Below are 27537 nucleotides of genomic sequence, written 5' to 3'. Positions count from 1 at the left end.
ATCTCTGTGTTCAAATTTTATTTAATATGTTTGCATCAATGTTCATTAGGGAGATTGATCTATAATTTTCTTTGTTTTGATTTTTCTTGGGTTCAATATAAGAAACATGTTAATGTCATCAAAAGAATTTGGCATAAATTCTTTTTCACCTATTTTTAAAATAGTTTATACAGAATAGGAATGAATTGTTCTTTAAATATTTAATAGAATTCACTTGTAAATCCATCTTGGACTGAAGAATTTTTCTTAGAGATTTTATTGATGTTTTCTTCAATTACTTTTTTCTGAAATGGGGTTGCATACATAAGTTATTTCTTCTTCTGGCAATCTGGGCAATTTGTATTTTTGTAAATATTCATCCATTTCATTCAGGCTACCAAAGTTATTGGCATTCAGTTCGACAAAGTAGCTCTGGATAATCTCTTTAATTTCCTACTCATTGGTGGTCAGTTCACTCTTCATTTTTGATACTGATTATTTGTTTATCTTCTTGCTTTTTAAATCAGATTAATCAAAGGTTTTCCATTTTATTAGCTTTTTCATAATACCAACTCAGTTTTATTTATTAAAACAATGATTTTTTCTTGCTTTTAATTGTATTAATCTCTCCCAATTTTTCAGAATTTCTAACATGCTATTTAATTGGGTATCTTAAAATTTTTCTTTTTTCTACCTCTTTTAATTGCATTCCTAATTCATTGATCTCTTTTATTTTATTTAAATAAGCATTTAGAGATATAAAATTTCTCCCCAAAATTGACTTGGCTATATCCCATATATTTTTCATAATATTTCATTGTTATAATTTTTTTTGGAAATAATTATTTATTGTTTCTCTGATTTGCTGTTTGATACACTCATTATTAACATTAAGTTATTTAGTTTCCAATTAATTTTTGGTTTACCTTTCCATGACCCTTTATGGAATTCAATTTTTAGTACATCATGATCTGAGAAGCATGAATTTATTATTTTTGCCTTTCTGCATTTGATTATAAGGTTTTTATACCATAGATTGTATTCACCTTCTTAACTTCCTTCGTTCAATTTGTTGTAAGATTTATCTAGTTCTGAGGGAGGGAGATTGAAGTCTCTTTTATTAATGTTTTACATTCTGTGTCTCCTCATAATTCTCTTAGTTTTCCTCCAGGAATTTGGATACTATACCTCTAAGTACATGCATGTTGAATAATGATATAACCTCATTACCTATGGTGCCTTTTAAGATGTAGTTTCTTTCTTTGCCCTTTAATGAGATCCATTTTTGGTTTTGCTTTATCTGAGATCAGGAACACTAACCCTCATATTTTTTTTTACTTCAGCTGGAGCTTAATATATTTTGCTCCATTCTTTTACCTTTACCCTGTGTGTACCTCTGTGCTTCAAATCTGATTTTTGTAAACAGCATATTGTCGGGTTCTGTTTTTAAATCCATTGTACTATCCACTTCCATTTTATGGGATAGGTCATTCTCTTCACCTTTATAGTTAAAATTACTGTTTCTGTATTTCCCTCCATGCTATCTTTCCCCATTAATATGTTTCACTTTCATTTCCTCATATTTCCTCACCTAAGTTTTACTCCCTTTCCCATTTAAACTTTCTTTTAAAATTTACCTTTTAGTTTATTTTCATTTATACCTTAAAGTTCCCTTTCATAAGTCCCTTATTTCCTTATCTTTCCCTCCCTGTCCCTTTCCTATAGAGTAGGATAGATTTTTAAAGCCAAGAGGGAATATATTTTATTCTCTCTTGGGCCAAATCTATTGAATAGAATTTACTCAGTTTTCTCATCCTCCCCTTCTTTTCATCCAAAATTATAAAGTTTTGTGCCTCTTCACCTGGCATTTTTATCACACAAGTAGTATTACTCAGGTGTCATCAATCACAGTTTGAATAATTGATTGTTAATTTCAAAGTGTTATCAAAGCATCATCATAGATTGACTGATTGCTTGACTGTTTGATATGTAGCATTGCCTCTCCTCTTTTGTTTCATTAGAAGTACACTTTTCAAATGCCTTGAATTACATCAAATTATAATAATTTTTTACCTTAACACATTGTCAAATACCTTCCAAGGACACACAGTCCTCATAAGCCAAAGTCAGATCATTTCAAGAACTATTTGTTCCCCACCAAGCCTACTTCTCCCATAGTCCCTGCCCCTCCTCATGCCCATGGAGGATATTTAATCCTTTGTTAAATAAGGTATGAATTAAATCCAATCCTGATTTAATTAGCTATAAGAATCTCAAAGTGCTCTAAGTACTGGGACACTCTGAAGTCTCTCTTAAAACCTACAATTGATTGTAAGTTATGGTAGACACTGACTCAGGACCCTAATGATGCACTCACCAGTGAAAGTACTTAGCTTTGTGAGCACAGCAGAATTAAATTAGTCAAAGGAAACTGATACACTTTAGCTTTGAGAAAACACCTCTGCTTTTCATCAGGGCTTTTTATCTGAAACATAGTGATGTCATATTGGACCACTTCAAGGACAAGACTCACCCATATCTTCTAAATTCAATCCCTTCAATTATATTTGACCCTTTTATTATCCTAAGAGAAGTATAATTCTCAAGAGTTAAAAGTGTTATATCTTCCCTTTTAGGGTTCTATCCAATTAAATAATTGTATACATTAGTTTTGTTTTGTTTTTTCTTTCCCCTTTTCATTTACCTTTTAATGTATTTCTTGAGTCATGTATTTGGCTTTTGAATTCTTTTTTCAGTTCTGGTCTTTTTTGTCAAGAAATTTTGGAAGTCCTCTATTTAATTGACAACCATCTTTTCTCCTAACAGTACACACTGAATTTTGCAAGGTACGAAATTCTTCATTGTAATCCCAGCTCCTTTTCTATGCTATATATGATATTCCAGGTCCTCTGTTTCTTCAGTGTTGAGGCTGATAAGTCCTGTGTAAATCTGATTGTGTTTCATTTGTTATTTAAATTGATTTTGTTGTTGTTGTTGCTTGTAGAATTTTCTCCTTTTATTTGAGAATTCTGTAATTTGACTATAATAGGCCTTGGGTTTTTATTCTGGGTTCTCTTTCTGGAGGTGTTCTACATATTCTTTCAATGGCTATATTGTCTTCTTATTCTAACAGATTTTGACAGGTTTCCATAATAATTTCATGCATAATGTTTTCCAGGTTGTTTTTTTTTTCATCTAAGTTTTCTAGTATTCCAATGATCTCTCCTGGATCTATTTTCCAGGTCTTTTGTTTTTCCTAAAAGTTATTTTACTTTTTTCTTCAATTTTTCAGCCCTTTTATTTTGTTTGATGGAATCGTATAGTCTTGACCATTCATTAGTTTCTATTTGTTCAATTCTAATGTTTAGGGTTTTATTTTCTTCAATTAACTTTTGTGTTTCTTTTTCCAGCTGGTTATTTTTACTTTTAAAGGAGTTGATTTCTTTGATCAATTTTTCACTAATTTCATGCATAACTCCAATTTATTTTTTCCATTTTTCTTCCTTCTCTTCTTTGGTTTTGAAATTGTTTTTAAACTCTTTCTTGAGCTTTTGGATTTGAGTCCAATTCACAGATATTTTTGAGACTTCCCCTGTGAATAATTTTTCACTGATTTTATCTTCTGACATGGCATTGTTATCAGCTTTATCTTGCTACAAAATTCCTGGATTCTGTCCAATTATTCTACATCACTGCCACAATTCTAACAGTGGAAATGGCATTAAAGAAGAGGCTTTACTAATCCAATTTCACGGTACCCTAAGGATCATGGAAATTTTTTACATATAACTAAGAACTGAAACCTTCCATTTCTTCATTAATGAAAGTATAGAAACTATTTTATTTTTATTTGTCTCCCCAGGTTTACTACATTGCTCTGTATACAAAGAGCTCTTAATAAATGATTTATCCATTAATTAGTTTATTCAGTTTCTATTTGCTCATTGACTCCTTATCAAACTCTTCAAAATAGCAATTTCAGAGCTCTTTTCTCAAAACTCTCAAAGCATTCCCACTGAGATTACTACATGACCACACATTTTATTGAGAAAATTGTGATCACTCAGATACTTATTGCATAATTCCACTTCCACATTTCACAGCTCCTTGACCTCACTCCACCCCCCAAAAATCACTTCTTCTTTATTTTAGCTCTCCTGAAAAAATGGTCTTTCTCTTTTCCAAGGTTATTTCTCACTCATATATGATTTATTCCAGATGCTCCTATTTTATGTGGTAGAGTCCTCTCACAGTCTTCCCCTTCTCTTCATTGTCAGTTATTTATTGGTACCCTTCTTCTTGTCTACAAATGTAAGAACATTTCTGACAGTATAAAACAATAACCACCTCACCAATTCTCAATTTCTATTAACTGATCTCTGATGATTGGAGAAACCCCCTTTCTCAGCTACCCACTTTACCTCCATGAATAATATTTTTATATCATTGGCATCAAAGTCAAGCTTTCATCACTCCCATGTGGCTGTTAGGGTGTACAATGTTCTTCTGGTTCTGCTCATCTCACTCAGCATCAGTTCATGCAAATCCTTCCAGGCTTCCCTGAAGTCCTTCCTATCCCTTCTGATTTTTAGTAGAACAATAGTGTTCCATCAGATACATACACCACAGTTTGCTAATCCATTCCCCAATTGATGGAGCTTCAGTCAAATCTAATTCATTGCCACAACAAACAGAGCTGCTATGAATATTTTTGTACAGGTGATGTTTTTACCCTTTTTAATAATTTCTTCAGGGTATAGATGTAGTAATGATATTGCTGGATCAAAGGGTATGCACATTTTTTTGGTGTTTTAACAAAATTCCAGATTGCTCTCCAGAAAGGTTGGGTGAGTTCACATCTCCACCAAGAACATATTAGTGTCCCAGATTTCCCACATCCCTTCCAACATTGATCATTGTCTTTTCAGGTCATGTTGGCCAGTCTGACAGGTGTGAGGTGATACCTCAGAGATGTTTTGATTTGCATTTCTCTAGTAATTAGTGATTTATAGAAATTTTTCATATAACTATGGATCAGTTTGAGTTCGTCATATTCTTTGATCATTTGTTAATTTGGGGAATGGCTTGTCTTTTTTTAAATTGACTCAGTTCTCTATACATTTTAGATATGAGTCTGTTGACAGAAAGAGTAGTAGTAAAAATTGTTTCCCAATTTACAACATTTCTTTTGACCCCAGTTAATGTGGTTTTATCTGTGGAAAAGTTTTTAATTTAATGTAATCAAAATTGCCTAGTTTATTTTTAATGGTGTTCTCCATCTCTTCCTTGGTCATAAACTGCTTCCCTTTCCATAGATCTGACCAATATACTACACCTTGATCTCCTAGCTTGCTTATGATTTTTATGTCTAAAGGCTGTATCCATTTGGATGTTATCTTGGTTTACAGTGTGAGGTGTTCATCTAATTCAACTTTCTGCCATATTAGCTTCCAATTTTCCCAACAGGTTTTATCAAAGAGAGAATTTTTATCCCCATAGCTGGACTCTTTTGGTTTATCAAAAAGCAGATTACTATAAGCAATTCCTGCTACTGCACCTAGTCTATTTCACTGATACACCACTCTATTTATTAGCCAATACCAGACTGTTTTCATGATTGATGTTATATATATATATATATATATATATATATATATATATATATATATATATATATTTAGTTCTGGGCTAAACCATCTTCGTTTGCAGTTTTTTTCATTAAATTTTTGGAGATTCTTTACTTTATTTCTCCATTTGAATTTACTTACAATTTTTTCTAACTCATTATAGTAATTTTCTGGAATTTTGATTGGTAGGGCACAAAACAGATAGTTTGATTTTGATAGAATTGTCATTTTTATTGCATTAACTCAGTCTATGAGCAGTTGATATTTACCTAATTATTTAAATCTGATTTTATTTGTATGAGAAGTGTTTTGTAATTGTTTTCAAAACGTTTCTGAGTTTGCCTTGACAGGTAGACTCCCAAGCATTTTATATTGTCTGAAGTTAGTTTGAATTAGATTTGTCTTTCTAGCTCTTTCTTCTGTATCTTGCTTGTCATATATATAGAAATGTTGAGGATTTATAAGAGTTTAATTTATAACCTGTGACTTTGCTAAAATTGCTAATTACTTCCAGTAGTTTTTTTCGATTTTGGGGGGGATTCTCTAGGTGTGCCATAAAATTGTATGAGAGTTTTGTCTCTTCCTTCCCAATTATAATTCCTTCAATATCTGGTTCTTCTCTTATTGTTGGAGCTAACATTTCTAATACACTATTGAATAGGAGTGGTAATAATGGGCATCCTTGTTTCACCCTGATCTTATTGAAAATGCATCTAGACTATCCCCTTTGTATATAATGCTTATTGATGGTTTCAGATAGATGCTGCTTATTATTCAAAGGAACAATCTATTTATTCTCTAGTGTATTTAGTAGGAATGGGTGCTGTATTTTGTCAAAAGCTTTTTCAGCATCTATTGATAGAATCATATGATTTCTGATAGTTTGTTATTGATATAATTAATTATACTGAGTTTTCTTAATATTTAACCAACCCTGCATACCTGAGATAAATTCCACTTGATCATAATATATTATCCTAGTAATAACTTGTTGTAGTCATTTTGCTAAAATTTTACTTAAAATTTTTGCATCCTTAATCATCAGGGAAATAGGTCCATAGTTTTCTTTCTCTGTTTTAACTCTTCCTAGGTTACATATCAGTGCCATATTGGTGATATAGAAAAAGTTAGTCAGAGTTCTGTCTTCAACTATTTTTTTCAAAATACTGAAGTTGTTTCTTAAATGTTTGATAGAATTCACATGTGAATCCATCTGGCCCTGAAACTTTTTTTTTCTTATGGAGTAAAGTAATGGCTTTTTTGAATTTTGGTTTCTGAGATATATTTATTTAGGTATTTAATTTCCTCTTCATTTAGCCTGTGCAACTTATATTTTTATAAATATCCATCCATTTCATTTAGATTATCAAATTTATTGGCATAGAGTTGGGCAAAATTATTCCAAATTATTACCATAATTTCCTCCTCATTTGTGGTGAGCTCATCTTTTTCATTTATGATTTGGCAAATTGGCCTCTGTCTTTTTGTTACTTCTGTCTTTTTTAATCAAATTGATCAGAGGTTTATCAGTTTTTCTTTTTTAAATCAAATTGACCAGAGGTTTATCAGTTTTATAATTATTTTTCCACAAAATCAACTCTTGGTTTTATTTCTTAGTTCAATAGTTTTCTTGATGTCAGTTTTATGAATTTCTCCTTTAATTTTAAGAATTTCTAATTTGGTAAATAACTGGGTTTTTTTTAATTTGTTTTTTCTCCAATTTTTTTAGTTGCATATTTAGTTCATTGATTTCTTCTTTCTCTAATTTATTCATGTAAGCATTTACAGATATAATATATCCCCTAACAGCTGCCTTGAGTGTATCCCATAGGTTTTGCTATGCTGTTTCATCATTGTTTTTATCTTGTATAAATTAATTAATTCTTCCTATAATTTATTATTTGATCCACTCATTCTTTAAAATGAGGTTATACAGTTTCCAACTGGTTCTGGGTATATATCTCCCTAGCCCAATATTGCAAATTACTTTTATTGCATTATGTTTTGAGAAAGATGTATTCACTATTTCTGGCTTTCTGCAATGGATTATTAGATTTTTATGCACCAGTATATGGTCAATTTTTGTGTAAGTGCCATGTACAACAGGAAAAATAAGTATATTCCTTTCTATCCCCATTCAATTTCCTCCATAAGTCTATCATGGCTAGGTTTCCTAACAATCTATTTACCTCTTTAACTTCTTACTTATTCATTTTTATGGTTAGATTTATCTAAATCTGAGAGTGGGAGATTACAGTCTCTCACTAGTAGAATTTTGCTGTCTATGTCTTCCTGTAACTCCTTCAATTCCTCCTAGAAGACTTTCAGTGCTATACCATTGGGTGCATACATATTTAGTATTGGAATTTATTATCTATGGTACTTTTTAGGAGGTACCTTCTTTAGCTCTTCTAATGGTATCTATTTTTGCAGCTGCTTTGTCTGAGATAATGATTGCTACCCCTGCTTTTTTCACTTCAGCTGAAGTAAAATATATTTTGCCTTTACTCTATATGTATCTCTCTGCTTCAAATGAGTTTCTTGTAAGCAGCATATTGGAGGTTTCTGGTTTTTAATCCACTGTGCTATTCACTTTCATTTTAAGGGAGAGTTCATCTCATTCACATTCAAAGTTATAATTACTAACTCTTGATTGCTCTCCCTGCTATCTTCCCTCTGTTTGTATTTTTTCCCCCTTTTTCACTTTATACAAATTTCCCCGAAATTCCAAATTTTCTTTCTGAATACCATCACCATCACTGTTTGGGCTCCTATACCCAAACCCCTCCCCTTTTTCCCCCTTTCCATTTGCCACTTCTTCCTTCCTTTTCTTCATTTGGTTCTGCCCTTTCCTCCACCTCCCCTTTTCCCATTTTAACTCTTTAAAAGTAAGATAAGTTTCTTAACTTAATTGAGCATATATATATATATATATATATATATATATATATATATATATGTTAAGTTTAAGCCAATCTGATGAGATTAAGATCCAGGTGATACTCACCTCTTCCCTTTTGCCCTTTTGCAATAGGTGCTTTATACTTCTTAAAGTACGCTCCTATCACTTTACTGCCCCCCTTTTTTAGCAAGGTATTGTTTTTAAATCATTCTATCTGAGTCACAGAAAGGTCATGAGTGTTCATTACTTTTGGCTAAGTATATTCTCTCTACTAGAATTACAATTATTTTGAGTCATTAGAGTCTTTCTCCCAAGTAAGGATATAGTCAGTTTTATCTTTTTTGGATAATAGTTCCTCCAATGAGTCCTGAATGTCCATTACTTCTGGCTAATTAAATTCTCACTAACAGAGTTATAATTCTCTACAGTAATTAAAGTCTTTCTCCCAGGTAGCGATATAGCAAGTTTTATTTTATTTGATAATAGCTTTTTACTCCCCCCACCCCTTTTTTATTTTACCTTTTCATGTGTCTCTTGAATCTCTGGTTTGAAGTCCAAATTTTCTATTAAGTTCTCATCTTTTCATGAGGACAAGTTGGAAGTTTCCTATTTCATTAAATATCCATTTTTTGCCCTGGAAGAGATGGCTCAGTTTTGCCAGATAATGGATTCTTGATTGCATTCCAAACTCCCTTGCTTTTTGGAATATCATACTAATATCATATTCTAGTCCTTTTGATCCCTTAATTTTGATGCTTCCAGGTCCTGTGAAATTCTTACTGTGGTTCCTTGATGACTAGATTGTTTCTTTCTGACTTGCAGGATTTTCTATTTTATGTGATAATAGACTACAATATCCCTTGGCATTTTCATTTTGGAATCCTTTTCCAGAGGGGATCAATGTATTCTATCAATAAGTATTTTGCCCTCTGGGTCCATGATATCAGGACAGTTTTCTATCACTAAATGCTGTAATATTGAGTTTAGGCTTTTCTTCTCTTCAATGTTTTCAGGAAGACCAATATTTTTAGGTTATCACTTCTCAATCTATTCTCAAGGTCAGTGGTTTTGCTGATGAGGTATTTTACATTTTCTTCTGTTTGATAATTTTCTTGGTTACATTTAACAGATTCTTCTTGTCTAATGAAGTCATTGGTTTCCAAAGACTCCATTCTTTTTTTAGGGAAGAATTTTCTTCATTTACCTTTCGCAACCCCTTTTCCAATTGGTCCATTCTATTTTTGTAAGAGTTTTTCATTTGACCAACTGAGGTTTTGAGAGACAATTTCTTTTTGCTTTTATCGAAATGTATTTTCCAAGGATTTGTTTTCTTGTTGCAAGTTGTTAATCTTCTCTTAGATTTCTTTTCCCAAATTTTCCAATGGATTTTTAAACTCTTTCTTGATTTCTTCAAGGCAGTCCTTCTGTGCTGAAGATAAAATAATATGCTCCTCAGAGGTTCTCTTTCTCTCTGAGTTAGGGTCTTTTTCTTCTAGGAATTTTCCACTAGCCTTTCTTTTTTTTCCTAAGATGTTCTTTTGGGGGAGGCACAGGTTGAGAGAGATTTGGTATTGGGATCCCTAGAATCTTTACTCATTGGATTTAGTAACTCCACATGAACCTTTCAGTAGGACTTGCTAGAGGCTTTGCTATCTGGCCTGTAGGGAGTACTAGGGACTTTGCTCAATGAGGTTAATATCTCCTGCTGGCCAGTAGGTGCTGCTAGAGGCTGTAACTTACCCTCCAGCCCTTCCTGTAAGATCCAGTCCTTTAGTCCCATGGCAATACCTCCAATCCCTGGTTGTTTTTTTTTTTTTTGTGGGGGGGACCTCTAGGGTTGATCCTAGGCTAGAAAAGCTCCCATCTAGCCCCCACTGGCTGTCTGTTCTCTTCGCTTGGCACATTCATGATCCCCAAAGACAGACCTTGAGGTAGGTTTGTTCTCCTAGTTTCTCTTTCTGGGTTTTGTTGATTGGACTTCCACTATGAGGTTTGCTTCATGTTATTTAAAAGGGAAGATGAGGGACTTTAGTACAGAGCCTGGCTTCTCTTCACCATCTTGATCAGAAGTCTCTTACTTTAATTTTAAAGCAAATTCCTAAAGCTATCTTTATTTTAAAAGTATAGATTTCTTCTTATATTTTTTTCCTGTTACTACATTAAAGAAGCTTTTTAGCTTCCCAGGTGTAAATATATATATATGTATATATATATACATATATATATATATATATATATATATATATATATATATATATATATACATATATATATATATATACACCTAATATTCTTGTTTCCTTTCAGTCTAACAGGGATTGAAATAATTGAGTTAAACTAGGAATATTTTTTTCTCAAAGAAAGATATGTTTAGCCTCCATAATTCATTAATTCAGTCAAACATTTGTAATTATCTAATGGTTCTTGGGATTAAAAAGTCAAAAAATAAAATTTTCTTCCATTCAAGGACCTTAAATTTAAACATAGGCAAATAGAATGTGTGTGACAAGTTGTATGCAAAACAAAATATTGCAGATGGCATCTCTGCCCATGGAGAGGTTAAGGAGACTGTTCCAGGAGAGTTATAGAGATGTAAAATGGCAGTAACTTGGAGAAACTAGAGCCCTGAAAATATTTTATAGCTTATTTCAGTCTTCTAACCATGTATTTTGAAGCAGTTTTTTTTAATGTTTAAACAGAATTGAATGGTATCTTCAGAAAAGCTGAATCAGTTTTGGTCTAGTTTCTTTGTTTTATCATCAGCTTCACTTATGGTAGATTGTTTTATTCATTTGAGGATTGACCTTGAAATATTTACACAATCAATCCTGAACAATTTAATTGGTCTTATTTCTTGGCCCAATGTTTGTTTTTGTTTTTTTCATTCATGGATAATTGATTGGCTCCTTCATTTTTCTGAGTACTGAAATGTGTGGGTTCCACTATTGTAGAGTCAGTTCACCATCAAAGTCAAAAATAGCAAAGAGTGACTTTAAAAGTTAACTGGAGGATCAAGTCCCAAATGAGGACTCATCTAGCAACAATAACCCATAAGGATACAAATTTGGTGGGACCGATGCTATTTCCGAATGAGACTAGATATATGCATCTTGAATTTTTCTTTGTGGAGATGATCACTGAAATCATGAGCATATTAGCTAACTAAGAGATAAAATATTGGCAAAGAATTGAAGAGTACTCAGGAAAATTCTCAGAATACTTTTATGATTAGTGATAAGAAAAGACTGAAAAGTAGAGATTCAACAGAGATAGAGGGCCTCTTAAGAAAAGAGTACTATGAAAGACTTGAAAGAGGAGTTTATCCAAGAAGAGAGGAGAAGTAGCATCAATTGTGTGAAATAAATACTTCAAGTGGGATCAAAACATTGTAAAATAAGTGATATATATATATATATATATATATATATATATATATATATATATATATATATATATATATACCTTAATGATATCTCTCAGCAAGTAGCCCCAGATGCATTATATTCTCTGCATCTACTCTGGGGAACTAGACCTTTTTCTAGTTGTCTTTTAATTTATTTTTAATAATAAAATCATCTGAGCATACATTATAAAAATTAACACCCTGTGATTTCAATCAAACTATTTTCTTTTCCTTTTTTCTAAATTTTTACAAGGTAACAGGGCTAAGTGACAAGGTCACACAACTAAGTTTAAGTGTCTGAGACCAGGGCTCTATGCACTGCACCACCTAACTGATCCAGCTAATCAATCTATTTTCAAATCAAATAAAATCTTCAAAAAAATTAGTGCTGTGTTATGATATCAAATGAAATCTTTGTTTGAATCTTAAAGAGATCCAAATATTCAGGTAAAGTCAAGGGAAATCTTAGCACTATAGTTCAATTATCATTTTTTGTTTTTGTCCTGTATTCATAGCTTTAATTACACTATTGAATCCGAATAAACTTTATACATAACATTCTATAAAATACACTATCAAGGGAGGTAATTTATGTCATTTTATGGTGTGCAGTTTTTATAGTCACATTGAGGAACAGATGAACTAGTCAACTTGACTTTAGTAAATAGAAATTAACAAAATATCACTTTCTGTTATGCAAGAAGCATGACAGCTAGCAACATTCAGAGTTCCAGCAGCTTCTCAGGCACTTAAACTTAACAGTTAACTCAGTGAAATGTTGATACTCCAATTATGGAGAAAAACCACTGATCAGGAAATTAAAGAATCAGAGACAGAGACAAGAGTATGTGTACAATTACCATTAAGTAGTCATGGAATATTTTATCTAAATGTTAAGGGCTTTTTATGTAAAATAATCTTCAGTGCAGAAATGTTACTGATTTTGTACAAGGGCATGAAGAGCAGATCCATTAAAAAGGCACATCCTCCACATTATTTAACATAATGTACTAACCAATAAGAAGAATCCAAGGTTATTTCTAGCTGATATTTTTTCAGATTAAGTTAATATTATAAAATTCTCCATGGTTAACTGATTTAAAGACTTGATGTAGACTACAATTTAACTAATTCTATTACTATAGCAATAATAGTTTTCATCCAAGCTTGTTTGTTTTGCTCTCTGAATCCTTCACAAGGAGATGAATTTTTTCTCATTGGTAACACTTAAATCACATTTTAAAAAAGATCTGGAATTGTGTTTTCAATAATATAGGAAATTAGAGACAGAAAGAGAGAGACTGGCAGGTAGACATCACAGAAACAGAATCACAGAGACAGAGAGAGAAAATAAAAGAGACAGAGTGTTTAGAGGACATTTGTATCAAACCTCTTAGTATTTAAGATGAAAAACCTGAAGCCCAGGGAGTAAGTAACTTGCTCAGAGGAACTATATAATAAGGGCTTTGAAGATACAGTGATCAAGATCAAGATCACATAAGTAATGAGCGTCAGAACTCTAATCAGTTTTCATTTGTGTCTGCCATACTCCTTCTACTCTAGCAAACTGAAGACTTCTGAAGCATGGTCTTATTTCTATTGTGCCTTACTATCTCTTTGACAATGCAATTGGGATACAGAGTTCAGCGACTGAAATAGGAAAAATACAAAACAAAGATAAAAGAAAAAATAATATTGCAATTAGTCAGGTGATATAATCAATGAGGAACTTCGATGCAGCATACTCAGGTCTTTGATCTACCACTGTACAAATTCAGAAAAGCTAACACAAATATTTTGAGAATTTTGACAACTGATTAAATTGCTTTGATTCAGTTGTCTTCAAGTCAATATCAGTTACTAAGAATTTCCAAAATGAATCAAATGGTGAATTACCATGAGTTCACTTTACATGGATAAAATTCCCTATATTTTCAGATCTCTGGATGGTTAGAATATTAGTCTCAGGAAGAAAGGACTGAAGCCACTTCTTCATTACTAATATGTGAGCTTCATCAGGGATTTGTAAAATGTAGTGATATAGAAAAAGACAGAGGCATTGAGTCAGAGAGGAAAGAGAGGAGAAAAATAGAGAAGAAAGGAAAAGGATGAGAGTGAGGTAAATGGGAGAGAAAGTGGAAAATAAGAAAGTGTGAGAAAGTGAAAGCAAAGAGATATAGGACAAAGAATAAAGTGTCTAAAGAAAAAAATTAAGTAGGCTTCGATATTTTTGTGCCTCTTCCTTCCAATATTGAACACCACACATACACACACACACACAGCAACCACGCACAAATGCATTTTTTAGGAAAATTATCAAAAATAACAACAATAAGAACAAAGTCCATATTCCTGTCAAATAGTATTTTTATGTGTTAATCTTGATTTTTCTTTAATTGTATAATAGCTGTCTAATTTGAAAACCCTTTAATAAGTGGAACCCCTTAAATAATGAAAAAGTAATGGGAAGTGTCTGATATGGCAAAACCTATTAGAATGCAGTAGGCAATTATTTTTTAATGAATGCCAAAGTATTACTTTACTGACAGAAAAATATTTGAATCTATTGGTAATTTGAGCATTTATAATTTATTCCATTTGAAAAATTTAATAATTCAAAAGTACACTCCTAAATACCAGGACTATCAGAATAACTGAGATTTCTTTTGTCTGAAAAGAAAATAATTTTATTTTAAATGTTTTCCTTGAATGAAGGTCTGCATGCAATCATCTCACAACTTATCATTGTGTATTTCCCTATATTCATCTGAGATTAACATTGGGTGTCAATAAATATACCAAGAAGTTTCGAGTAAAGATCTAATTTGAAATCATCTTATTTTAGACAATCTAGTTTACACAATGGAATTGAAATAAGAAATTACAAATCTTGATCATATAAAATTGAGATAATATGCAAAACTTTGAAGTGCTATAAAGATGTGAATTTTCATTTTCATCATTCTTACATGTTGAAATCACAATTGATATAAATCTGATAGAAAAATTTATTCAACTGAGTTGTTTGTCCTTATTTTGGAGGATGTCCTTTTCAGTATCCATCCACTTATGACGATAAGGGACATCAAAAATTTCTGTATGAAGATTACACAGTAACAACTGAAGTAATCCCTGGAATATCATACAATGCCAGGATGCCTACACCCAATCTACCTTAATGAAATTAGTTTGACCAACCATAATGAAAAACAAAGTGGATAAAGAAATTCTTACCCAGCTTGAAGCTTGAAATCTAGTGAACTTGTCTACGAATAAATATCTATATATGAAAGGAACCTGAGATATTATCTAAACTATTGCCTTTTTTGTCTCATTTTTAGTTTAATATTTTATTTTTTCCACGTAGAAACAATTTTAACATACTTTTTTCAAATTTGTAGTTACAAATTCTGTCATTTAGCACCCTTGCACACACCTCATGGAGAAGGCAAGATATTTGAAATAGATTAATCTTATGCAGTCATGAAAAAATGTATATCCAGTTAAGTCATGCTATGAAATAGATTAAAAAACAAGCAAAATAAAGAAAGCAAAGGAAAAGTATCTTTTATCTGTTTTCCAACTCTACCAATTCTTACATAGCACTTCCCCTTATATGTTGTTATTGGATCATTGTATTTCTGAGAATAGCAAATTTATTTAAAGTAGATCATTTTACAATATTGCAGCCTAGGTACAATATAATTCACATTCTGCTCATTTCTCTTTACATCCATTTTCATAAATATTTTCTCTGAGAGTATCTTGCTCATGATTTTTTTATATCTAAATAGTATTCTATCAGGATCATATCCAAAAACTTGTTCTGCCATTCCCTGAATGATGGAAATCCCCTCAACTTCCAATTCTTTGTGATCACTAAAAGACCTGTTATAAGTATATGTTGCCATATTTGTTTTTTTTTTTTATTTCTTTATGCATCAGTCCTTCTCTCTTTTTCCTTTTTAACTCTATGGGTTATAGATCCAATAGTGATATTACTTGGTATAAATAGTTTATAGTCTTTTGGGCATAGTTCCAAATTTCTCTCCAGAATGATTGACTCAAATTAACCCAGAGTTCATTAGTTTTAACTTTTCCACATCTCCTCCAAGATTTGTCATTTTCCTTTTATGTCATATTAATCAATATGATAGATGTGAGGTGGTGACTAAAACATTTTTATTTGTATTTCTCTAATCAATAAATAAATAATATTGTGGGGGGTTCCCTTACCTTCAACTGAAGTCAGAGCTAGCCCATGCTCAGCCAGGAACGCAAAAGTGTTGTGGAAAAAAAATGTAGTGACCTAACAGTTCAGGTGGGATCATCAAAGAATTCATGTGAATACTGACTGAACCAGAAGGAGCTTTTATTTACGTATTGCTGGGAAATAAAGGAAAAGAGAGAGACAAAGATACAGAGATCCATTCATTGTTCCCTAAGCAGAGAAGGAAGCCAAAGGAAAGAACAACATAGACCTAAACTGTAATGAGAGGTTATACCTTAAGGAAAACTATAGGAACAGGAGAGAGTTTGGGTGATCATGCATCACTAGAGTGGGTTACCCTCCAATGGAAAGAGAGCTACCCATTGAGAATTTGGAGCATATGAACTATCTGTTCATATATTTTGACTATTTGTCAGTTGAAGAATGACTCATATTTATATAAATTTGATTCAGTTTTCTCTATATTTAAGAAATTAGATCTTTATCAGAGAAACTTGGATCATTTGATTGCTGAGAATAAGTGATTCAAATTCACTATTTGAAGCAATTATGATGAAAGTAAAAATACATGTGCTCTCCCCATTTTCCCTATCTTCCACTTCATTGTAAAATTGCATTCATAACTTCTTTTTTCAGGTCTTTTTTTGCATTTCCCCTTCTTCCAATGCATTCTTTGTTCTTACTCTTTTAAAAAAGATTTTAATGAATCATACTATCATCTTCAACTCACTCTCATGCGTTTTGTCTATAAATGCTTATTCTCGAGTAGAGAAAGTTTTAGGAACTACAAATCTAATTTTCACATATAGGAATGTAAACAGATTAATCTTTTAAAAGCCCTTATGATTTTCCTGTTTACCTCTTTTACAATTCTTTTGAATCTTGTATTGAAAGTCAAATCTTATTGTCAATTTTGGTATTTTCATTAGGAAATTAGGAATGCTTTAACATCCTCTATTTCACATAATATCCATTTTTTCCTGCTAAAAGACTGCTCAATATTGCTGAGTTGGTGATTCTTGGGTGTAATTTTCTCTCTCTCTCTCTCTCTCTGTCTGTCTGTCTATCTGTCTGTCTCTCTCCAGAATACTATATTCCAAGTCACATGATACTTTAATATTGAAACTGCTAAATCTTTTGTTATCCTTGCCTATGATTCATAATATTTGAATGACTTCTTTTTTATTCCTTGCATTATTTTCTCCTTTACCTGAAAGTTGAAGAATGTGGCTATAATATTCCTGGGTATTTTCATTTTGGGAACTCTTTCAAGAGGTAACCAAAGGATTTTTTCAATTTCTGTTTTGCCCTCTGTTTCCTCTAATTAGAAAGAAGTTTTCCTTAACAATTTCTATGTTCTTTTTTTATCATGCTTTTTTAATAAACCAATAATGCTTAAATCTTCATTTTCTGGATCTATTTCCCATTCAGTTTAATTTTTCAAATGAGTTATTTCACATTTCCAACTTTTTATTAAATATTTTGATTTTATTTGATGGATACTTGATGTCTTATAGAGTCATTAACTTCCACTTGCCCCAATTCTAATTTTTTAAGGAATTACTTTCTTCAGTGAGGTTTTGTTTCTATTTTCCATTTACTTCATTGAACTTTTAAAAGTATTATTTTCTTCAATATAGTTTGTTTATTTCTTTTTCTATTTGGACAATTTTTGCTATTTTAAGACCTTTAGAGGTCTTACAGGGTGGGGTTGAGATGGTGGCAGGAAGCTAGAACATTGCCAAAACCTTTTCCTATACAACAATAAATCAAGCTTCTACACAGACATTAAGGCTACATATCCCACCAAAAAAGACAAGATCAAAACTAGTTTTCAACCATAGACATCACAGAGGATATCCAGTGAAGATCTATCTTTTGGGGGAGAAAAGGAGAAGCAAAACCCAGTTACCTGGGAGAGCAGAAAAACCAACAGCAGGCTTTAAGTCACATTGTAGTCCAGGTCCATCAGTGAAAACACAGCACTGGTTCCAGCAGATGGATAGCAAATAAGCAAGGAGAGTCCCAACCCCAAATCAACTCTGAAAGTTAGGAAGACTGACATAAAGACAGAACTTGGTTAGGAAGAAAACCACTGCATAGTCAAAGTCAGGAGCCACCACATGTGCTGCATAGGCAACATTTTGGCAAACAGTAAGCTATGGATCAGAACTCAGATCCAACACAGAAAGCTTGGATCTATATTCTCTATCCCCCAGGAGTAGAGCTCAAACAATCAAGATGAGCAAAAAACTAAAAGAGCACTAACCATAGAATGCTACTATGCAGATAAAGATGATCACCTCAGAAGAAGAAAGCAGTGAAAAATTATGTACATGGGAAGACTTAAAGGACTCTATGAACTGGACTTAAATCCAAAAGCTCATAGAAGAGTTTAAAAAATAATTTAAAAACCAAAGAAGAGATGAATAAAAAAAATGGAAAAAAAAGAAATGGGAGTCATGCAGGAAAACTGTGAGGGAAAATAATCAAAGAAATCAACTCCTTAAAAGTAAAAACAACCAACTGGAAAAAGGATGAAACTTCTAAAATATAAAATTGACCAAATGGAAATGGAATACAATTCATCCAAAATTTAAATTGACCAACTTGAAAAGAAATGCAGCTCATCTAAAACTAAAATAGAACAACTGGAAAAGGAATGCAATTTATCTAAAACTCAAATCAATCAACTGGAAAGAGAACACAACACAGCAAAAAAATTAAAATTCACCAAGTAAAAAAGGAAATACAAAGGTTAACTGAAGAAAATAAAACCCTAAAAATTAGAATCGGACAAATAGAAATCAATGAATCTATGAGACACCAAGATTCCATCAAACAAAGTCAAAAGGCTTGAGAAATGACCTGGAAAATAGATCCAGAGGAGATAATTCCTGAATTATTCATCTACTGGAAAGACTAAGTCAAGAAAAGAGCCTAGAAAATATATTTCAGAAAATAGTCAGTGAAAACAGTCCAAAATTGCTAGAACAGGAAGACAAAAAGAGTCATTGAAAGAATGCACAGAGCTCTTCCAGAAAGAGACATCAGGAAGCAAACTCCAAAGGACTATCATAGTCAAATTCCAGAATTCCCAATTAAAGGAGAAAATATTGCAAGGAAACAAAAAAGAAACAATTTAAATACAAAGAAAGCACAATCTAACTAACATGAGACTTATGAGCTTCAACAATGAAGGACCAAAGGTCGTGGAATAGAATATTAAAGACGGCAAAGGACCTTGGATTTTAACTAGGAATTTACTACCCTACAAATTCAACATATTCTGTCAGGGGAAAAGATAAACACACAATGAGATGGAGTACTTTCAAAATTGCTTAATGAAAAGACTTGAGAATTCAATCTCCAAATATAAAACTCAAGGTATATAAAGGTATACAGAAAGGGGAAAAATGCTAGTCAAGAACATTAAAAGGTATACAAATATACAAGGAAAGATAATACTTGTAAATCTTGAGAACTGTACTTCTCTTAGGATAGTTTGAAGGTTAAATATAGGTGAAGAGACTGAATTTAGAGGATATGGGTATAAAGATTCTTATTCTTCTATTGAAGAAAAGAAAAATGGCATCACTATGTATGAGACAAATAGTCTAGGTGAAAAGCTGGAATGTTTATTCAAAACTTATGTGTCTCATATTTCCCTTGATCTACTTTAATTCTGTTTTATTCATAGAGCTCGGAACTTTCTCTGGTGAAGGCATCCTGTGTTAGGCTGTCCTGAGTCAGTGTCTCCCATACATAATCATAAAATAATTAAGAAAGACCTCCAGAGTGTTCTGGTACTTAAAGTACTTAGAGACTCTAGTTAAAGACGTGACTTTACTTTACTAGATACTTACAGTTTTGCAGTACCATAGGTGTGAAGAGCAGAAATTTACTTAAAAGGATTGGTCATAAAAAGATTAGAAAGTCATTTTCTCTTAACCCATATTTTAGTTAATGAGGGTTTAAGTATAACGATTGAGGAACTAAAGGAAGGAATGTGGAAGAGAGAATGCTTGAGAAAAGGGGTTACAAATGGTTCATATAATGATTTGGATTCACACAATACTTTGGCTCATGAGGATTATGTGTCCATGGAGGGTACTTAAAAAGGGGGGTGAGGTATAAAGTGATTATAATTTGGTGTTTTTCTAATGAGACAGAAGAGCGAAGGGTTCTTAGTGATTATGAGTCAATACTTCTTATCAGTCAACCAAGTAATCAATCAATCAACCTTTGATTGATGGTACTTTGATTGACAGTACTTTGTTTGATAGCATTGTTATTAGGTAAGATAAAAGTAGTACAAATTGATAAAAGGGATGTAAGTACAGGAGAGAGAGAGAGAGAGTCAAAACAATGAAAAAACTCTCAGCAGTTCAGAGATCTAAGACAACCATAGAAGACCAGTTATGGACAATGCTAATTCCATCCGGAGAAAGAAAAACTGAAAAAAATCCCTCCAGTATCTGAATGAACACTGTATTCACCTTTTTAATATTAATTTTATTTATTTAAGGATGTAAGGCAATGGGGTTAAGTGACTTATCCAAGCTCACACAGATCGACAATTATGTCTGAGGTCAGATTTGAACTCAGGTCCTCCTGACAGGTGCTCCTGGCTGGTGCTCTATCAACTACACCACCTAGCTGCCCCACATTCACTTTTTAAAAATTTCTTTTACCTATTTGTTTCCTATCCTGTGGCTTTTTCTTTCTTTTCCCTTAATCCTAATTCCTCATACTGAAAGTGACTAATCTGTAAACATACTAAACAGAAATGTGTATGTACAATATTCACCTGACTGTTCACTGCTGAGCAAAGGGGAAGGGGTGGGAAGAAAGGGTAGAGGGAAATTATGTAACTTAAAAATATGCATATGCTTATGGATGAATATTGAAAAGTTTTCATAATATATGACTAGAAAAAATGAAATAAAATATCAATTGAAAAACATCAATAAAAACAAAAAAGAGGGAAATCGCTAAGCCTTAGTCAATAAATAATATCAGGTGAAGAGGCTCAAAGACCTATTATAGTAGATGGAAAGAAGGGAGTGTGGTAACATTGAGTAAATCCTATTCAATAGAGTTGTCCTAGAGAGGTAATACGATAGATTCCCAATTGGGTTTAAAAATCTATCCTACTCTACAGGGATGTGTGATAGGAGAAAGGGAAAGAAAGGGGAAGGAAGGGACTGATAAAAGGGAAGGTTAAGGCCTAAGTGAACTTGAACTGAAAGTTAAAACTCAAAAGAAAAGTTAAAAGGGAAAAGGAGCAAACCATTGGTGAGGAGGAAAGTGAGAAATGGAATGAGAAAAAGTATAAATGGGGAAAGATGGCATGGAGTGAAATACAAAATTAGTAATTTAACTGTAAATGTGAATGGGATGGACTCTCCTATAAAATGGAAACAGATACCAGAATGGATTAAAAACCAGAATTCTAGTGTATGTTGTTTACAAGAAACACATTTGAAGCAAAAAAGATACACACAGAGTAAAGGTAAAAGACTGGAGAAAAATATATTATGCTTCAGCAGAATCCAAAAAATCAGGATTTGGAAAAGCAAAACCAGATTCCATTAAGAAGGATAAGAAAGGAAACTACATCTTCATAAAAGGCACCATAGGCAATGAAGTTATATCATTATTAATATGCATGCACACCTAGTATATAGCATTCAAATCCATAGAGGAAAATCTTAATTAATACCAAGGAAACATAAACAGTAAAACTTAGATAATGAGAGACACCAACCTCTCTCAGAACTAGATGAATCTAACCACAAAATAAACATGGAATTAAGAAGATGAATAAAATCTTAGAAAACTTAGATATGATAGACTTCTGGAAAAAACCAAATGAAGATAGAAAAATATAGCTTTTTTTTTTCTCTGTAGAACATGACAACTATATCAAAATTGACCATGGACTCATAAAATCCTTACATTATAATGTAGAAGGGAAGAAATAATAAATGCATACTTTTTTCACCATGACAAAATAAAAATTACAAGTAATAAAGGATTATGGAAAGATAAACCAAAACTTAATTGGAAACTACATAAATTAATTTTAAAAGGTGAGTGAAACAAACAACAAATCAAAGAAATAATCATTTTATCCAAGAAAATGTTAACAGTGAAACATCATACCAAAATTTATGGTATGCAGTCAAAGCAGTTTTTTGGGGAAATTTTATATGAATAAAATGGAGAAAGAGACAATCAATTAATTGAGGATGCAACTAAACAGAAGAATATGAAATTAAAGATCCCCAATTAAATACAAAATTAGAAATTCTGAAAAATCAAGAAAGAGGTTAATAAATTTGAAAGAAAGAAAATGATTTATCTAATAAATTAAACTCTGAGTTAGTTTTATGAAAAACTAAGGCCTTTGGTTAATCTTATTTAAATAAAAAAGAAGAAAAACAAATTAATAGAATCAAAAATGAAAAGACAGAACTTATCACCAATGAGGGAGAAATTAAGGAGATAATTCAGAGCTATTTTGCTGAATTGTACCAATAAATTTGATAATCTGAGTGAAATGAAGATTTACAAACATACAAACTGCCCAGATGAACAGAAGAAATTTTAAGAATACTTAAATAACCCCATTTCAGAAAAATAATTTGAAGAAATCATCAATAAACTACATAAGAAAAAGTCTCCAGCTTCAGCGGATTTATAAGTAAATTTCACCGAACATTTAAAGAACAATTAATTTCAAGTCTACATAAACTGTTTTAGAAATACGAGAAGAATGTGTTCTACCAAATTATTTTATGACATCAATATAGTACTGATACCTAAACCAGAAAGAAGCAAAAGAGAAAAAGAAAATCATAGACAAATATCCCTAATAAACATTGATGAAAAATATTAAATATAATTTTAGTAATGAGATTACAGCAAGTTATTACTAGAATAATACATGATGATCAGTTAGTATTTATACCAGGTTAGGCAAGGATTATTCAATATTAGGAAAACACTCAACATAATTGAACATATTAATACCAAAATTAACAGAAATCATGTTTATCTCAAAGTACAACATCCATTCCCACTAAAAACAATAGAAAGTATAGAAATAAATGGAGATTTTTCTTAATTAGCAGTATCTAGGGGCGGCTAGGTGGCATAGTGGATAAAGTATCAGCCTGGGTTCAAATTTGATCTCAGACACTTAATAATTACCTAGCTGTGTGGCCTTGGGCAAGCCACTTAACCCCATTTGCCTTGAAAAAAAAATTAGCAGTATCGATCTAAAACCATCAACAAGTATTATATGTAATGGAGATAACCCAACAGCATTTCCAATAAGATCAGGGTTAAACAAGAATGCCCATTATCACCATTACTAATCAATATAGTATTAAAAATGCTAGCTTTAGCAATGAGAAGAAAAAATTGAAGGAATCAGAATTGGCAATGAGGAAGCAAAGCTTCTACTCTTTGCAGATAATATGATGGTGCACTTAGAGGACCTTAGAAAATTATCTAAAAACCCCTTAAAATAATTAACAAATTCAGCAAAGTAGTAAGATGTAAAATAAACTCACATAAATCATCAACATTCTATATATGAACAACAATGCCCAAGAGCAAGAGAAAGAAAGAGAAATTTCATTTAAAGTAGCTGCACACAATATTGAATAATTTGAAATCTATGACCCAAGAGAAACACACAAACTGTATGAACCCAATTATAAAATGCTTTTCACACAAATAATGTCTGATCTAAACAATTAGAAAAATGTCAAGGGTTCATGGTGAGGTTGAGTTAATATAATAAATATGCTGCTCATGGTGAGGTCGAGTTAATATAAGAAAAATGGTGATTCTACTCGAATTAAATGACTACTCATGGTGAGATTGAGTTAATATAATAAAATAAAATTGATCAATCTATAAAATAAATATTAAAATATAAAATATAAAAATAAATGTTAAATAAAATAATATGCACATGCATATTTTTAAGTTGCAAAATTTCCTTCCACCCTCCCTTCCCACCTCCCCTCCCCTCAATGGCAAACTGGCAGGCAGAATCATACATACATACATACATATTTTGCTAAATATGTTTACAGATTAGTAATTTTTGTTCTGAGGAATTAGAATTAAGGGAAAGAGATATATGAGATAATTTTATAAACTGTTCATCAGATTCTGAAGGATTTTGTGTGTGAGAGTATGTGTATTTCATTTTGTTTTGTTTTGTTTTTCTTCCTCTGGATGGGGATAATATAGTCTATTTTCAGTCTGATACGGTTGTCCTAGCTCTCTGTACTGCAGAGAAGAGCTGTTTGTATCTAGGTTGGTCACTTCCCAATGTTGTTCTTGATGTATACATTGTATTCTTTCTTCTAGCCGCTTTGCTCAGCAATGACTATATTAAATTTAAAATAGTCTTTATGCTAATAAAACCAATGCTGCCAAGATTAGAAGGAAAACAAAAAGCTAGAAAACATTTTTACAATCAGGAGTTCTGTTAAAGGTCTCTTTTCTAAAATATTTGGAGAAATGAATCAAATTTATAAGGTTACAAGTCATTCCTCAACTGATAAATGGTCAAAGGTTATGAATGGGCAGTTTTCAAATGAAGAAATTAAAGCTCTACATACTCATATTAAAAAATGCTCCAAATTATGATGATTAGAAAAATGCAAATTTAACACAGCTATAAGTTTCCACCCCACATCTATCATATGGATTAATATGATAAAAAGGGAAAATTATTAATGTTGGAGGGTTGTGAGAGGATTGGAACATTAATTAATTGCTGATAGAATTGTGGACTGATTCAACCATTCTGAAGAGTAATATGGAACTATGCCCAAAGAGCAATAAAACATACCTTTTGACTCAACAATACCAATTCTGGACCTGTATCCAACAGAAATCATAAAATATGTAAAAAGTCTCACATGTTCCATAATTTTCATAGCATTTTGGAGAACAATTTAGAACTATGATCAAGGGGCTATAAAATTGTGATGACCTTTAATAAAGCAATACCACACCACTACAAAGTCTATGTCCCAAAAACATCATAAAAAAGATACATGTGTACAAAATGTAATAACACTTTTTGTGATGGAAAAAACAGGCATTTCCATCATTTAGGGAATGATTGAACAAATTGTCATATATGCATATGATAGAGTATTTTGTTCATAAGAATTGATAAGCAGATAGATTTAAAAGAACAAATCTGAAAACCTTACTTGAACTGATTCTAAGTGAAATGAGAAGAATCAAGCAATGCTTTGTGATGATCAGATCTAATACAAAATTCTTTTCTGTTATACAATAATCAAAGACAACCCCAAAAGACTTGTGTTTGAAAATGTCATCTTCATCCAGAGAAAGAACTATGGAACCCAAATGCAGAACACCAGTAGGTATTATAAGAACAGACACAGCATGGTAATGAAGACATTAAAACCAGAGATCCAATTTGCTGAAGGTCAGTGACCAGTTATTTGATCCCAATCTCAGTGCTTCCCCTATAACTAAGACCCAGAGCTAGCATTTAAAACCACACACTAGACTAAAAATGAATGTAAAAAATAGAGGTAAGTCCTAACTATAGTAAGTTACTATGACCATAAGAAATATCAAAACAAAATCTCAGAAGAAAATACCGGAAAAAGACCTTTATGCGAAGTCATAAAAAGAAATATGAATTAATCTCAAGTCCAAAAAGTCCTTGTGGAAAACTCAAGAAGAATTTTTAAAATCAAGTAGAAGAATTGAGAAAAGAAATGAGAGATATGCAAGAGAGATTCAACAACTTGAAAAACTAAACATAAATATTGGCCGAATAAAACAACTCTTTTACAAATATAATTGGGCAAATGGACAAAAATTCAATGCTTTAAAAGTAAAATTGGACAAATGAAAAAAAAAAAGAAAGCTACTCCTTCAAAAATAAAATTGGGCAAAAGGAAAAAAGAAAAAACTCCAAAAATAAAATTGTGCAAACAGAAAAAAGAAATTACCCCTTCAAAAATACAGTTAACCATATGGAAAAGAAGATGCACAAGCTACTGAAGAAAAGATTTCCTATACTGGGCAGTCCTGTGCCAGTGTCTCCCATAATGTACAATCATTTCTAAATTTCTTCAATGAGATCTTCAGGGTGTCTTAGTATTGCTTCTGATCCTCTTGTGAGCACTGTCCTGTGTGAGTTCTCCATAAAATTGAGTTTTGTTTTGATTTTTTGGTAAGAATAAGCCTGGCATTCTAACATGTCCAGTCCATCACAACTGCACTATCTGTAGTAATGTTGTAATGTTAGGCAACTTAGTTCAAGAAAGGACCTCAGTGTTTGCTATCTTCTACTGGATGATCTTCAGAATCTTCTGAAAATAATTCAAATGGAAGTGATTCAGTCTTCTCACATAGCACTGGTAGACTATCAAGGTTTTACAGGTATATAGCAATGAGGTCAGCACAATGGCTCTGTAGACCTTCAGTTTGGTCATCAGTCTAATATCTCTTCTTTCCTACACATTTTTCCAGAGGCTATCAAATAAGAAGCTAGCTCTGGAAATGCATGTGTCAACCTCATTGTCAATGATTACCTCCTTGGAAAGGATACTAGCAAACTAAGTGAACTTGTCTACAGTACTCACAATTTCTCCATTTGCTGTAATCGATAGTTCCACATATGGATGGTGTGATGTTGGCTGATGGAACACCTGTGTTTTCTTGGTGATATTTGTTAGACCAAAATTAGGACAAGTAACAGAGAATCAATCCATACTTTGTGGCACCTCAACTTCAAAGGTTGCATTTAGTGCACAACTATCTGCAAACAGATCATATACCAACACTCCTTCCATTTTGGTCTTGATTTGTAGCCTTTTCTTTTTCTTTTTTTTAAAAGATTTTATTTATTTTGAGTTTTACAAGTTTTTCCCATAACCTTACTTCCCTCCCCTCAGCCCCCAGAGTAGGAAATTTGCTAGTCTTTACATTGTTTCCATGGTAGTCATTCATCCAAATTGAATGTGATGGGAGAAAAATCATATACTTGAGGAAGAAACATAAAGTAAAAGAGATAGTAAGATCAAAAAATAAGATCAGTTTTTTTTTTTCTAAATTAAAGGTAATAGTCCTTGGTCTTTGTTCAAACTCCACATTCTTTCACTGGATACAAATAGTATTCTCCATCACAGACAGTCTCAACTTTTCCCTGATTGTTGCACTGATGGAATGAGCAAGTCCATCAAGGTAAATCATCACCCCCATGTTGCTGTTAGGATGTACAAAGTTTTTCTCCTTCTGCTTATCTCACTTATGGTCAGTTCATGCAAATCCATTCAGGCTTCCCTGAATTCCCATCCCTCCTGGTTTCTAATAG

This window comes from Macrotis lagotis, chromosome X, assembly GCF_037893015.1.
Source record: "Macrotis lagotis isolate mMagLag1 chromosome X, bilby.v1.9.chrom.fasta, whole genome shotgun sequence".
NCBI lineage: Eukaryota > Metazoa > Chordata > Mammalia > Peramelemorphia > Peramelidae > Macrotis > Macrotis lagotis.
Note: the sequence above shows the minus strand (reverse complement) of the source record.